Source organism: Antechinus flavipes, chromosome 2 (genome assembly GCF_016432865.1).
Source record: "Antechinus flavipes isolate AdamAnt ecotype Samford, QLD, Australia chromosome 2, AdamAnt_v2, whole genome shotgun sequence".
Lineage (NCBI taxonomy): Eukaryota > Metazoa > Chordata > Mammalia > Dasyuromorphia > Dasyuridae > Antechinus > Antechinus flavipes.
In genome coordinates, this window is record NC_067399.1 from 106,906,601 (window position 1) to 106,921,131 (window position 14,531).

Sequence of the window (14,531 nt, forward strand, 5' to 3'; positions counted from 1 at the left end):
GTATTTTGAAAATAAATAAACTATTATTCTTTTAAAAAATACAAATTTAAAAAACCCTACAGAGCATAGGAATAAATGGAATTTTCCCTAAAATGATTAATATGTATTTTAAACCATCAGCAAGCATTGTATGAAATGGGTGCAAATTACAAATATTCTCAATAAGATTAGGGGTAAAACAAGAATGCCTATTATCACCACTATTATTCAATATTATACTAGAAATGTTAACTTTATGATCCAAGAAAATTCCAAAATACTTGGGATGGAAAATGCCATTTATATCTAGAGAAGGAACAATGCAAACTAAATGTGAATTGAAGCATTTTCACCTTTTGAAAAATGTGTTTGCTTTTTTTTTCTTATTGTTTTTCCCTTTTGTTCTGAATTTTCTTTCACAACATGACTAATATGGAAATATATCTAAAATGATTGTACATATATAACCTAGATTGCTTACTGTCTTGGGGAGGAGGGAAGTATGAGAGGGAGAGAGAAAAAAAAATTTTTAAATCTTGCAGAAGTGAATGTGGAAAATTAACATATAGTATACAATTGGAAAAATAAAATATTATTGAGGAAAAAAAGAAATGTTAGTGTTAGCAATGAGAAAAAAGGAAATAGAAGGAATTAGAATAGGCAATAAGGAAACAAAACTAGTACTCTTTGCATATGATATGATGGAATACTTAGAAAAACTAGAGAATCAACAAAAAATGATTTGAAACAATTAACAACTTTAGCAAAGTTGCAGGCTATAAAATAAAACTATAAAAATCATTGGCATTTCTTGATATTACCAACAAAGTCCATCAGTAAGAAATTGGAAGGAGAATTCCACTTAAAATAACTATAAACAATATAAAATATTTGGGAATCTATCTCCCAAGGCAAACCCAGGAACTATACAAACACAATTACAAAGTAGTTTTCTCACAAATAAAGAGAGATCTAAATAATTGGGAAAGTATCACTTACTTATGGGTAGACAAATAATATAATAAAAATAACAAGTCTACTAAATTAATCTACTTTTTTCAGCATCACACCAATCAAACTACCAAAAATTAATTTATAGAACTAGAAAAAATTATAACAAAATTCAGCTGGAAGAACAAAGGATAAAGAATAACAAGAGAATTAATGAGAAATAATTGCAAAGGAAGATGGCCTATCAATTGGGGAATGACTGTAAATTGTGGTATATGAGTGCAATGGAATACTATTATTGTTCTGTAAGAAATGAGAAGCAGGCAGATCTCAGAAAAACCTGGAAAGACTTGTAAGAACTAATGCTGAGTAGAAAAAGCAAAATTAATAAAACATTTTACACAATAACAGCAATATTGTGTCATGATCAATTTTGATAAACTTAACTCTTCTCAGCAATGCAATGATACAAGAAACTCATGATAGAAAATGCTTACTACATCCAAGAAAGAGCAACAGAGTCTGAATGCAGATTAAAGGATACTATTTTCACTTGTTTTTTGTTTTTGTTTTTCATGGTTTTTCTTTTTTGTTTTGAGTCTTCTTTTACAATGTGACAGATATGGAAATATGCTCAATATGATTGCCCATGTATAACCCTATATCAAATGGATTGATATTTTGAGAAGAGTGGTAGGAAGAGATGGAGAAAAATTTGAAGCTCAAAAATCTTACAAAGATGAATGTTGAAAACTAACTTTACATGTAATTAGAAAATGGAATAGATGTCTCAGTGAGTATAGTATTGGCCCTGGAGTCAGGGGGACCTAGTTTAAATCTAGCTTTAGACATTTAACACTTACTAGCTTTGTGAGCCAGGGCAAATCACTTAACCCCAATTGCCTTATAAAATAACAATAATAATAAAAAATATGTAACTGGAAAAATGAAATACTATTAAATAAAAAGTTTTAAAGTATTTACTAAAATACAAAAAATGGATTGTCTATTTTATTTTTTTTAAGTCATGGTTCAAATTATCAAAGCAAGTGTTCAATTTTAAATTCTATCTTCATTTTTCTCTTTCCTTTATAATCACAATTACATGGCTATAACATAATTGGCTTTTGACTGATTTTTAATCTTCTCTATGGATGATTGCTTCATTCTTCTTCTTTTGCTTTTAAATGCAATTCTAATTCATTTTACCTTCTCTCTCATTAATTTATGTAGTTAATGATATCAAATTACCTTTAAGAATAGCTTTGCAAATAAGGTATGTTGATTCATAGGATAATTACTATATTTATATATTCTTCTATTTTTCTCATATCTTTAGCTTAATTGTTCAATAGATTGCTTTATAATTGCTTATAGATTGCTTGTAAATGCAGTTTTACACTTCTTAATGCTGTTATTTGTCATTCTAATTTTATTTGCATTATCTAAAAAATAAAGCAAGTAAAAATTTTACCATTTTAATTTATATAAAATTTCTTCATGAAGTTAGTTTTTGTTAGAATTTCATTAGAATTCCACATACTCTTGGAAAATGTATTTTCCATTTTGTTCTCTCCATACAGTTATAATTCCAATTTATTAAGTAAATAATTAAAATATACAATTTCTTTATTATTTATCTTTTTATTTGATTTGTCATGTTCTAATAATGGAGTGTTAAAGTCCCCTGTTATGTTTTAGTATATTTCTTTTGTACTACCAATATTTCTTTAAGAAATTAACTAAAAAAATTATGCAACATGTATTAAGAATTGTTACCTTTTTTGCTTATCTTTTTTCTTTTACTATTGTGTAATTCCTAAGTGCTTGTCAATTTTTTAAATTTGAATTCCATTTAAATATCTGCTAAAATTACCAACCTTGATTTCTTTTAGAACTAGCATTTGAATGGCATTTTGGACCAATCTATTACTTTTAATATATTTTTGCATTAAATGTTTTTTCCTGTAAACAAATTATTGATGATTTTATCTTAATCTGGTCTATTTTTTTTTCTAATTTTGATTTTAAAAGGTGGAACATTTACATTTATTGTTATAAGAAATATATTTTTTATCTTTTGTAATTTTCTTCATATTATTCTCAATGCTGACTGGGGGGAAGTGCAGTCTCTCAATCTTCTATATTTATTTCAGTCCTAGATCTCATGATTAAAAAAAGTTATATTTTTATTTTCTAACTGTTAATTCTTATAGTTCCTTGAGCGGCAACTTCTTAGCAATTTTTTCTACTTGTTTCATTGTTAACATTTGTCATTTATCCTGTTTCCCTTAAGTGTTAATATATGCATTTAAATATCTTTCAAATGGTAAATTTGGATAACATATTTATTAAACATAACAATATGTGTGTATTGCAAGGTCTAATAAGTTTTTATTATAGTTTTGTAGAAAGTTTGATGTTACTCATATTATATTTTTCATTTCATTCTTGATATTCAAAGGAAAGGAATAACAGTTATAATGGATCAAGAAAAACCTCAGCTATGAGGTAACTTATGAGCTGAATATTGAAGTAGGATAGGAATTTAAAGAAAGTAGAGGAGAAAGGCATTATAGACATCAAGGAAAGTTCTGTAAAGGCACAAAGGTAGAAGATGGAATGTTGGGTAAGGGGGAAAATGTGTATAGTATTAACATAGAATATATAGGAATGATATAAAATCATTTTGTAAAATAGATGGGAACTATTTTTGAAGAGCTATGTTGCTAGGGAATATTATTCGTTATCTTTATTTCACAGAAAGACAATGAAAAAATAGCTTTCTTTTGTCCACATAGATTTTAGGGGCATTTTAAGGGCATGTTACAAGGTACCCCAAGAGACACTAGCTTTTTTGTTGGCCAATGCATTTTCTGGTGATACTAGCCTACAAAGCTAGGAGCTTTCTTGTCCTCCCTTATAATGGGCTGAGGCTCGAGTTGATGCACTGAGGTCCCAAGCACGTGAGGCTAAATAGTAATTGGACCACACTCTATTAATATATATGGGGCCAAATGTGATGACCGTGCATTTAAAATCAACCGGAGTCAGGAATTCAGGTTAAGAGAAAAATCTTCAATCTTTATTGAAGTGAAGAGGTGAAAAAGGATTGCGATAGCAATATGGGCAAGAAGGATTGCAATAGCAATATGGGCAGCTGCGACAGGAAGCCAGCTAGCAGAGGGGGATCGGAGGTGAGGGCCATTGCAATGGCAATGCGAGCAGCTGTGTCAAGACACCAGCCAGAAGTCTCTCCTTCCCCTTCCTTTTCCACTCCCCTGCTTCCACCCACTAAAAACGTCATTTTCTATACAACACATCAGGACTTGCACAAAGAGTGGGCAGGGACCATTCTTTCTCCAAGTTTATATATTAATAGAGTATGGTCCAATTACTATTTAGCCTCATGTGCTTGGGACCTCAGTGCACCAACTCAAGCCTCAGCCCATTACATCTCCTGCTTTCTTTTATTTTAGAACACAGGTGGTCATGCCATCCCTGACTCCTCAGGGAGGTCAGACTCCCTGAAATGCACTTGTCACCAGAAAATGTTTACTGTTGCCACTAAAAGATGCAATCCCATCTAAAAATAAATTTTTGAGTTGTTGCGAGTTATCTCTGAAAAGTTCAGATTAAATCAATCTAAATTCAGTATTCTCATTCCCCTCATGGTGTCTCAAGAAGAAGTCCTGGTTGTTGAGATAGGGAACATAATACATGATAGTGCGGGATGGTTCTAGATATTGAACTAAATGCTGGAACAGACTGCCTGCAAGAAGGACCTTTCTACAGATAACTGATTTACAATGAAGATCTATGGCTGCTCAGAAAGTAAAATCATATTGGTTCTAGCTCTTCAAAGTGCTTCTTTGCTCATAGCTACCTCTGTAATTGGGAAACTTAACTACAAAAATTTGCTGTCACTCTCCACATGAACCAGATTGTTTAGATTTGGCATTAAGTCCTTCTATAGAAGGAAGTATAAACCTGGATTTCTTTTTCTCATACTTTGTGCCTCTTTTTTGAGAGGAGAGAAAATATATTCTTTACCTTTTATTTGTTTTATTTTTACCATGTTTCTGATTTAGAATTTCTTCCTCTAGTGCTACCTATGCCAGAGTTCTAATATCCTTAGGTTGGGATTGTCTAGTAGAAACTCTAAAGACATATTTTTAAAGTCTTTATATGTGTGGGTACGTGTACAAAAACATAACACACACACACACACACACACACACACACACACACACACACACACACATATATATATCCTTAATATGGACATCCTTGAAAAGTCTATTGTCAAGTAAGTAACCTTAATCACAGCATTCAAAATCTCTCCATTTTCCATACCAATGGTTCCATGGTTAGATGGTGTGATGCTAACTGGTGGAGAAATTCTATTTTCTTGATATTAATTGTTAGAACAAACTTAGCAGAAGCAGAGAATTAATCCATAATTTGTGGCATCTCAGCCTCAGAGACTGCATTGAGTACACAATCATCTATGAACAAAACATCACATACCAATTCTCTCTCTAGTCTTTGCTAGTAGCCTTTCTAAGTTAAATGATTTACCATCATTGCAGTAGCAATCACAAAAGATAAAATAGATAATTTTGCTTATGTAAAACTGAAAAACTTCTATGTGGTCACTTGTGTGCTGGTGCAAGTGTGTGAGTGCAAGTGTGCAGATACTCGTGGGTATGACATGCATGCATGTCTGTGAGCATACGCTTCTATGTGTGTGTATACATAGGCACATATGTGTGGGTATGGGTGTGAGAGTGCACATGGGTGTGCATGCAGTTGCTTGTGTCTATGTGGGGGATGCTTGTGGGCAGGTACACGTGTGTGGGGGTGCTCGTGTGCAGGTACACGTGTGCAATATAAATCTCCTTTTGTTAATTGAATGATAAAAGAGAGTCTCATTTGATTCCAACATCAGACCAAAATTACTTGGAAATAAGCCCAAACTAGACAAGCCCATAAAAGTATGGGTAGATTTTCAAGGAAAAAGTTTGTCCTGTAGGGCAGAAATGGAAAGTAGGCTCTTTTATATAGGCAGCTAGAATTTCTTTGCTTCATGAATAACAAAAAAATTTTCACTGGTAATGTTGTCCTACTGTCTCTCTGTCTCAAGGTAGCCTCTGACCTCAGACTTACTGAAATCTCTATTCTGTGCTGGACAATGTACCACCACATGAGCATCAACTCCAAAGAGAAAATGGGAAACAAGGAAAGTTCTTAAGGCTAAACTCTAGCAAAAATGAATCAGAACACTATTAATATGCATATTTTCCCTATGTTTTAAAAGTATATTCTAATAAAGTATTATTTAATAACTCCCTTGCTTGTTTTGGATCCATCATTTACATCATATCAATACCTGAGGTTAGGATGACTTTTCACAGCTAAGTACAACATTGTATTAAATGGAAGCTCTATTAAATATATAAACTATGCAATTTGCTAATTTCTGTACTGTATATTTTATATTCTATATATTATTTATATATATAAAATATATAACATATTACATATTATAATAGATAAATATTATATGTAAATATATTTATATTCTATATATTATATACACATAGAGTATACCCCATGTGATTTGTGGGGACTGCAAATTCTTCACTGGGGGAATATGTAAGAAAGGGCACAAAGTCTTTGCTATCACATACAAACAAAAGACCCCAAAAGTGGCTGTATTGGAGAAACAATGATCTTATCCTTGGGGCTTAGCTTTCATGCTTGCTTAGTCATTTTCATAAAAGTTGCAAAGCTTGTAGAATTCCCAAAATGCCGTAAGAGGTTAGACTCAGACCTTGGGGGTTTCTATGATAAGGCCCTCCACTAAGAAAAGATTTGGGGGACACAGAAATCTCAAATAGGGATTAAAAGTCCTAAAAATTTCTACCCTAAACTAGACACCATTCTCTGGCAGAAATCCAAGCCCCTGGCAATAATCTGAAAATATATTTCAAAAAATAGGATTGAGCCTGAGGGCAATAGCTGGCTAGGAGTGACTGGCCTCTGTGTTCTCTAGGTCTTGGAGCCTAATGTAAAGAATATCCTTCTGGAGATTTTTTAAAAAGTATTTTCTAATCAAGGCTCCAAAGGAATAGACAGACCACTCTCTGGGATCCGGGGAGAAGCCCAGAAGATTCTTCTCTCAACTCCTAGAAAGAACTTTGCCTAGTCTAAAGGTTCTACTTTCTAAAAGACATAAGCAGAAAAAATAAAGCTTATGAGCTGTACACTAAAATAGCACGGCAGACCCTACTCTTCCCATGAGGAATAGATGCTGTCAGAAGCTAGAAGTAAATAAAAGTTATAAAACCACATGCCCAGTAAAGCTTCCCCGAGAAGTAGCCCAAAGTGAACATAGAACCAGTGACCCTGAATTAACACTGTGTGTCAGCCACTTGAGACCAGCAGGGAGCAATGGCTGATGGAGTTTATGTATCCAGAGACTATGCATCCAGCAGGATGCTACATGTTCAGCCAAGACATTCATCCTTCTTTTGGAAAACAGTCACTGACACCACAGGGCAATGTCTTGACTTGTGCCTGAATTGCATTTGAGTGAGGCAGAGTTGCACAAAGTCATCAGCCTCATTCTCTCTTCCAGAGTCTCCAAAGTCCAGATGAGAGTCAAGATGGTTCAGGCTGCAGTAGAAGACCTTCATGTCTTTAACCAAACTCTAAGTGCTTCCCAGCATCTACTTCTACTGCCTTGGTAGCCACTGGAGCAAATTGTTCTTATCTGCTCATTCACTGGGGGAAGTTTTCCCATTTGGGGGGTACGCATTCCCCTCACTCACCTATGGGTCTGAATACCCCCAAGCTGGTTTAGTGCCTCTGCCTAGAAGGTTTTAGCAGATTGTGGCCATTGCGCATGCTTTAGGCTCTTGAAGTCATAGGTGAGAGTTGGATAAAGGTGGACACCAAATGTGGAAGAAAAGCCCTGAAAACAACTCAGCAATCCCTCACAATAGAGGTGCTAGTCTTCCCTGAACACCCTGAACAGCAGAGACTCCACACCATTTGGAAGCAGGGACGAGCAGGCTCGGCAGAACAACAGTACAATAACATCACCAGAAAACATCAGGAGCCATGTAGCACTGGTGACATGGTTGGTCCCTTCATGGATCAACTATGAGTATACATGTTCCCTCCAGGTACATGCATTCCCAGTATTCCCTTTGTATAACTACTATTCCCATGCATAGACTGTAAATTCCAAGAAAGCTACTTTCCTTACTATGCTATTTCATTAAATGTCTTTGTTTTCTGGCTTAATGGTAAAGATAAATCAATCAGTAGGAGATTACAAACTGCCTTAAACCTGGGATGGGATGTTCTTACAGGTAATCAAGTAGCTCAGTGGATAGAATACTGAGCTTGGAATCTGAAAAGATCTGAGTTCAAATTTAGCTTTAGACATTTATTAGTTGTGTGCCCTTGGGCAAATAGCTTAATCTCAGTTTCCTCATCTGTAAAAATGGGGATATTAGTGGAACCTATTTTACAGGTTCTATTATTGTTGGGAGGATCAAATGAGATAATATCTGTATAGCACTTAACATAGTACCTAGCACATGATAGACACCTTAAAAATGTAAGCTACTATCTGGGGAAATCTATGTGCCACTAGAACAGAGGATGCCTCAAAATGCTTTTTTTGGTTTGTGTCTCAAAGTCCATTTTTTATCCCTATGCTCCTGAGGAATTTTATAACTCACTACTGATGCTGGTTATTATCCACCTATATATTCCTTTGTTGTGTTGTCTGCTATACTGAATTTTTATGCTAGAGGGAAAAGGAAAGAAAAGAGAAAAATAATGTGATTAAAAGAAATATTTCCTTAGTTTCTGTCAACTTTCTTAAACTGTTTTCTACTTTCTTTCTTTTGTCTCAATCATGAAACTGTTAATGCTTTGAACTCTCTGTGAGTTGCAGAATGTTAAAAATGTCCACTTGAAAACCTTAATCAGTTGGAAAGTTGGTAAATTATACCTTCATGCTATCCATATTGAGTACCCATTACTCCTGGACATAGCACATTAACTGACTCATTAGCTATTTCCAACCATATGGACTTGGGTTTGGGTGGGTCACTTTGATAATATCCTGAGGTGAGCTGCCTAATTATTGCAATTATGTGATCTCAATCATGGGGCCAGTCACACAAAATAGTGTCAATGCCTTTAAAATGGGTGTCAATGCACCCAGACAATGACTGAGATGAGCAACATGCTCTTTGGTTGTTGTAAGTCCCTTGATACCCAAAAAGTAATTACTTGAAAAGTTCCAAGAACCTGCTAGAGAGAATCTGAGAACTGAGTAAGCATGGAATGCAGAAGATTCTGACAATCAGAAAGAAATTTATCCAAGTTGGAAGGACACAATGTTGATGCTATTTACACATAGACATTATGTCTCTCATGCAAAATTTGCAATGATATTTTAAATAACAAGGCAGAAGAAAAAAAGAGAAAAAGTAAGTGCTAAAAAAAGTCACATTTTTAGTGTGAAACCTATGACAACAATGTAAGAGGTTACAAATTGTTTTTGTGGTACCAAAAAAATACTCAAATGCTGAAATATATTAAAAATAAAAAAATGCTCATCCATGACAGCAAGTATGCCCTTACCAGTCTTACTCCCCTACATGGATTTCTCCACTTTGCTAAATGTTCAAAAAAGCTAAAGGAAAGGCAATATGTCTTAAGTTGTGATTTACATTGATCATTTTCAAAGGTGAAATGAAAGAATTTGTCTCTAAACTGCCCATCTCCTATCATTAATCCTGGCTTTTCATTTAGCTAATCAAAATAAAGCAGTAGAAAATTAGTGATTTCAGCTGTTATTTATTATCCAGACCAATCAGGCCCAATCATTAGGAAATTCCACCAGTGGAAAGATGCAGGTGAAATCAACTAGACAAGTACTTAAAAAGGTTTCCTGGGATAAAATGTGTTTGGGCATATGAGCCATTAGATGCCTTACAGGTAGTGTCTCAAGGTTTCTACAAAGGTTTCTCTTAAGTGTTTTAAGGTTTCTACAAAGAAATGAATGGTTTATCATCTCAGAATTAGTGCATGACGTTGTATGGTTAAGAGTGGCTGAAAACCTGAGATACAGTGAAGAGCAAAGTGGTAACCAGCAAGTTCATCCAAGAGGTGAGAAATGTGAACTCTAGGACCTTAAAATAAGGGTTGTCTAAAAAGTACAGGCTTTGCTTATTATTTTTTTTTCAACCACTAAGAAGATTTTTCTTCAGGCCTTAATTTCTCTGATATCACTAGAAAAGTAACAGAAAAATAGACATACCTATGTAAAAAGAAAAACGGTGGGTAAGATGGAAGAAAGGCCTTGGTCTAAATTTCAACTTTACTGCTTACTAACTTGAGCATATTACTTCCTTTTTCTGGGTCTCTCAATTTCTTTATTTACTGAGAGAATTGGACTGGATGGTATATAATGTCCTTTTCAGCTTTGGCTTTAGGAAGCCAAAGCTGCAGGGGACATTACATTTAAAATGAAAGAAAACTGAATCAGAAAGCCAATTGCGACCTTAATGGTAGCACTAAGCTACACTTGGCCTACAAGTGGAAAACCTTGGTTTTAGTTATTCCTCTACTCCTAATAAGTTTTGACTTTGGGGTCTCATTTTGAAAATGAGGCGACTGAAGTAATTTTTATATTTCCTTCTTGTTCTTAAATGTTAGAATTCCACAAATTCCCATTATTCCTATGAATAAGGTCATCTTTATGTTTTCTCATTGATTAAGTGCTGGGAACCAAAAATTAACCCATGACATTTTTAATAACAAAACAAACAAACAAAAAAAAAACATGGATTTGATATTGGATCAACAAGTGGTATATCATAAAGATTCTCTCCTATACTGTTTTAAGGGAAACAATGGCCATGAGATTTAATGATAATCGGAAGCCCAGGTGCCTCAGGATGACTGACCCTGGAATTTACCAAGATGAAACCAACCAAAAATGGGTGGCTTTTATGACATGTGTAAGTAACTGCTAGAAGTAGACAATTATAATTCAGAATGTTTCTCCTAGCTACTTACCTAGCCTGGGCCACAAAGGAAAGTGGGGTAGGGAAAGGAGGTAGATATATGGGTGAGTTGTATGAAACTTTAAAATGGTCCTGTCATGGAAATTGGATAGTGGGATGAGGGTAGGAGAAAGGTTTTGACTCTTTGGCACTCTCCAATGTAGTTCAGTTATCTTTTAGAGCTGGGTAGGGAGATATGGACTTATCTATGCTGCATGGATGGTATGACATGCCAGGCTGGGTGGGGCAGGGACAGGTGTGAACCTCTAGTGATAAGGGGAGTAGTAGGTAGGGAGATTTCATAGAAACAGGAGAGCAACAATGGTAATATCTTTCCAGATCTAGGAGACTATATCTATCCATCTATCAAATTTTGATATAGAAAAATTGAATAGAACTGGATCCTTCACATCCTTTTAATTTTACCTTTATGGAAGTAGGTGGCTTATTACTGATGAAGTTAACATATAGGCATCACTTCTATTTCTTTTTTGTTTTGATTTGGTTTTTGGCTTTTTTTTTTTTTCTGTAGGCAATTGGGGTTAAGTGACTTGCCCAGGGTAATACAGATAGGAATTGTCGAGTGTCTGAGACCAGATTTGAACTCTGGTCCTTCTGACTTCAGGGCTAGTACTCTATTCACTGTGCCACCTAGCTGCTCCCCACTTCTTCTATTTCTTAATACTTATAAACCAACTTCTTCAATAATGTGTATTAGACAGAAGTGTCAAACTAGACTAATTGTCTAAAGAAAACATAAGCAAGGTAGATGGTAACAGTTGCATGCCTTCTGAGTAAAACTGTTTGGTTGAATGTATATCCCTTTCTGCAACAACAGTATTTCTGAAATATTTTCTATATTTGAATCTTTAAAAAAAACTGCTTTATTAGAGTATCTTGGAATTTAAAGAATCATATATAACATGTCCTTTCTTGGTTTAAGAGAAATTGATCTTATAAAACTGAGTTCTTATACATCTGAATGTTATCCCCCATTCTTTCCCTCATCCTCCCCCATGTTTCTACTGCTGCCCTACTGCAGTATGGGAAGTGAATACCAAAATACTTTTAGGACAGAGAGGATGCTTTCCTGGTGGTATAATAGATCAGATTAGAAACTTTTATACAAGCTTCATGCCCTTTTTCTGGTTAATTCAATGGGATCAGTAGAAAGCAAGTGTGGCTAACTGGTCATCTAATCTATTGTCACAGAAACCACGGAGTTTTTCCCAAAAGGCTCTATTTTGGAAAACAGATGAGATTCCTTCTGGCTATTCTGTCGACCCAAAAAAGGTGCCCAAGTGTTTCGATCTAGACTTGGAACATGAGAAATACATAGATGACGAAAGTGTCATATGGGATGTTTTATATTTTGGAAGTGTAAGTATTCTTCTTCTCTTTTTATTTCTCACACAGGAGTTCAGGATAATATAGCAATTTTATTTCCTTCTAGGGAATTGGAATAACAACACTTATGCTAAAGACTACGGAGATTGAAGAAATCTAAAAGTACTGATAACAGTTTTAGATGAGACTACAGACCACTTAACTATTTAAAACAAAGCAAAAAACTGTACCTCATCTTCTCTTGATTATCCCAAATCTTTTTCTCTAAATAAAAACTGATCATTTCTTGCACTTCTCACTTAGTCCTCCCTAATTCCCTATGTGCAGATGTTTGGCTCTATGACTGATTGAGAACTCAAAATATTAATGAGATGAATTAGAAGAAAATTGTATTTGGAGTCAAAGGATTTTAGTTTGAATCTCTGCTCCTTGCACTGACATTAATTTTTCATATGATCTTGGGCAAGTCATCTCACTTCTCTTGGTCTCAGCTTTCTCATACAATGAGGAAGATGTCCTAGATAACTTCCGAGTTCCACTCTAGCTCTAAATACACTGTGTGTGTCTCCCATATACCAAATGACTCTGAGATTAAAAAGACCTACTGAATTCCTAGTTTTATCCTTATAGTATTGAATTGAATTAATTTGTTGAATTATCTACTACTTGTAAGAATTGGTGATAGGTTACAGAAAGTTGAAAATATAGAACCATGAGAAATCTTTCATGAACTCACAATCTGAGGGCCAGAAGTCAAGTTAACTAGCATTTGCTAAGTACCTATTAGATGTCAGGCAGTTTTGTGCAAGAGGATTAAAGAGGAAAGGATGCAAATGGGAGGCAGAGAATAATCTAGTTTAGTAGAATGTGGGCTAAATGATGGAAATTAACATAAGAAATGGTTGAAAAGGTGAGACTGACCAGATTATAGAGGACTTTGAATGCTAGAATCTTTAACATCTCTAATCAAACATTAGTCTTATCATCAATAACTAAACACTATGTTGTTTTATTTAATTAGAACCATATTAAGAAGTATTGGGCTGAAGCAAATCATCATTCTTTTAATTTCCATACTGTACCTATATTTTTCTTCCCAGAATTGCTGGACTCCATTAGATCACTAGAATCAGAAGAACAAAGTTCAAATTCTATTCCTAATATTACTAGTTCTATAACCATAGATCATTTAATCTTTCTGAGATGCAGTTTCTGCAACTACAAAAATTCCTCAACTACAAAATGAGTAAAATGACCTCTGGTGTTCATTCCAGCCCAAGATCCATAATCCTATATTATGATCAATATTTTTTAAATCTTCAGGGGAGAACAAATAGTAATAAGCTATATCATTATTTTAAAATTACACATTTTAACCTTCATATGTTATGGAACTGTTTGGCAGTCAAATCCCTTTTCAAATTATTGTATTTTAAGTACATAAAATATACAAAATTATAAAGGAAACTAATTACATAGAAAGTTCAGAGACCTGGGTTTCTTAATAAAAATGATGTCTTAGATTTTAGATGTAAAGGATTATTTAGTAAGTAAGTATTGTTACAAAACATCCAAACATCTTCTGTTAGGCATCTCACTAAATTAAGTCATTTAAGTGGAATTCTACTTTATTTTTGTTTCTCAATGCTATTAATCCTGGTTTCTTGGTGTTTTGCCTTTGCTTAGTGTCTAAGTAATCTCTCAAACTGACCAGAAATACCACCAACATTCCTGTCCATTTCACTATACCAGTATTTCAAGGGCTTGTGGGCATCAAAAATATAGCCTTTTCTTAGAGAGTATTAATTCTTTTAAAAATCAAGATTTATTGAGGCAGCTAGATGGTGCAGTGGATAGAGCATCAATTCTGGAGTCAAGAGAAACCAGAGTTCAAATCTGACCTCAGATACTTAACACTTATTAGCTGTGTGACTCTGGGCAAGTCACTTAACTCCAATTGTTCCTGGAAAAACAAACAAAAAATCAAGATTGAATCTTTAGCATTTTTGACTACTTTACTTACTTATCATTTAGTGTGTATGCACATGTGTATGTGTATAGATTTTTTTTTATAAGTTTGGTTGGCTGTTTATATATGATTTCCTCAATTAGACAATGAGTTCCTTGCAAACTGGAATGGTTTTTACCTTTCTTTGT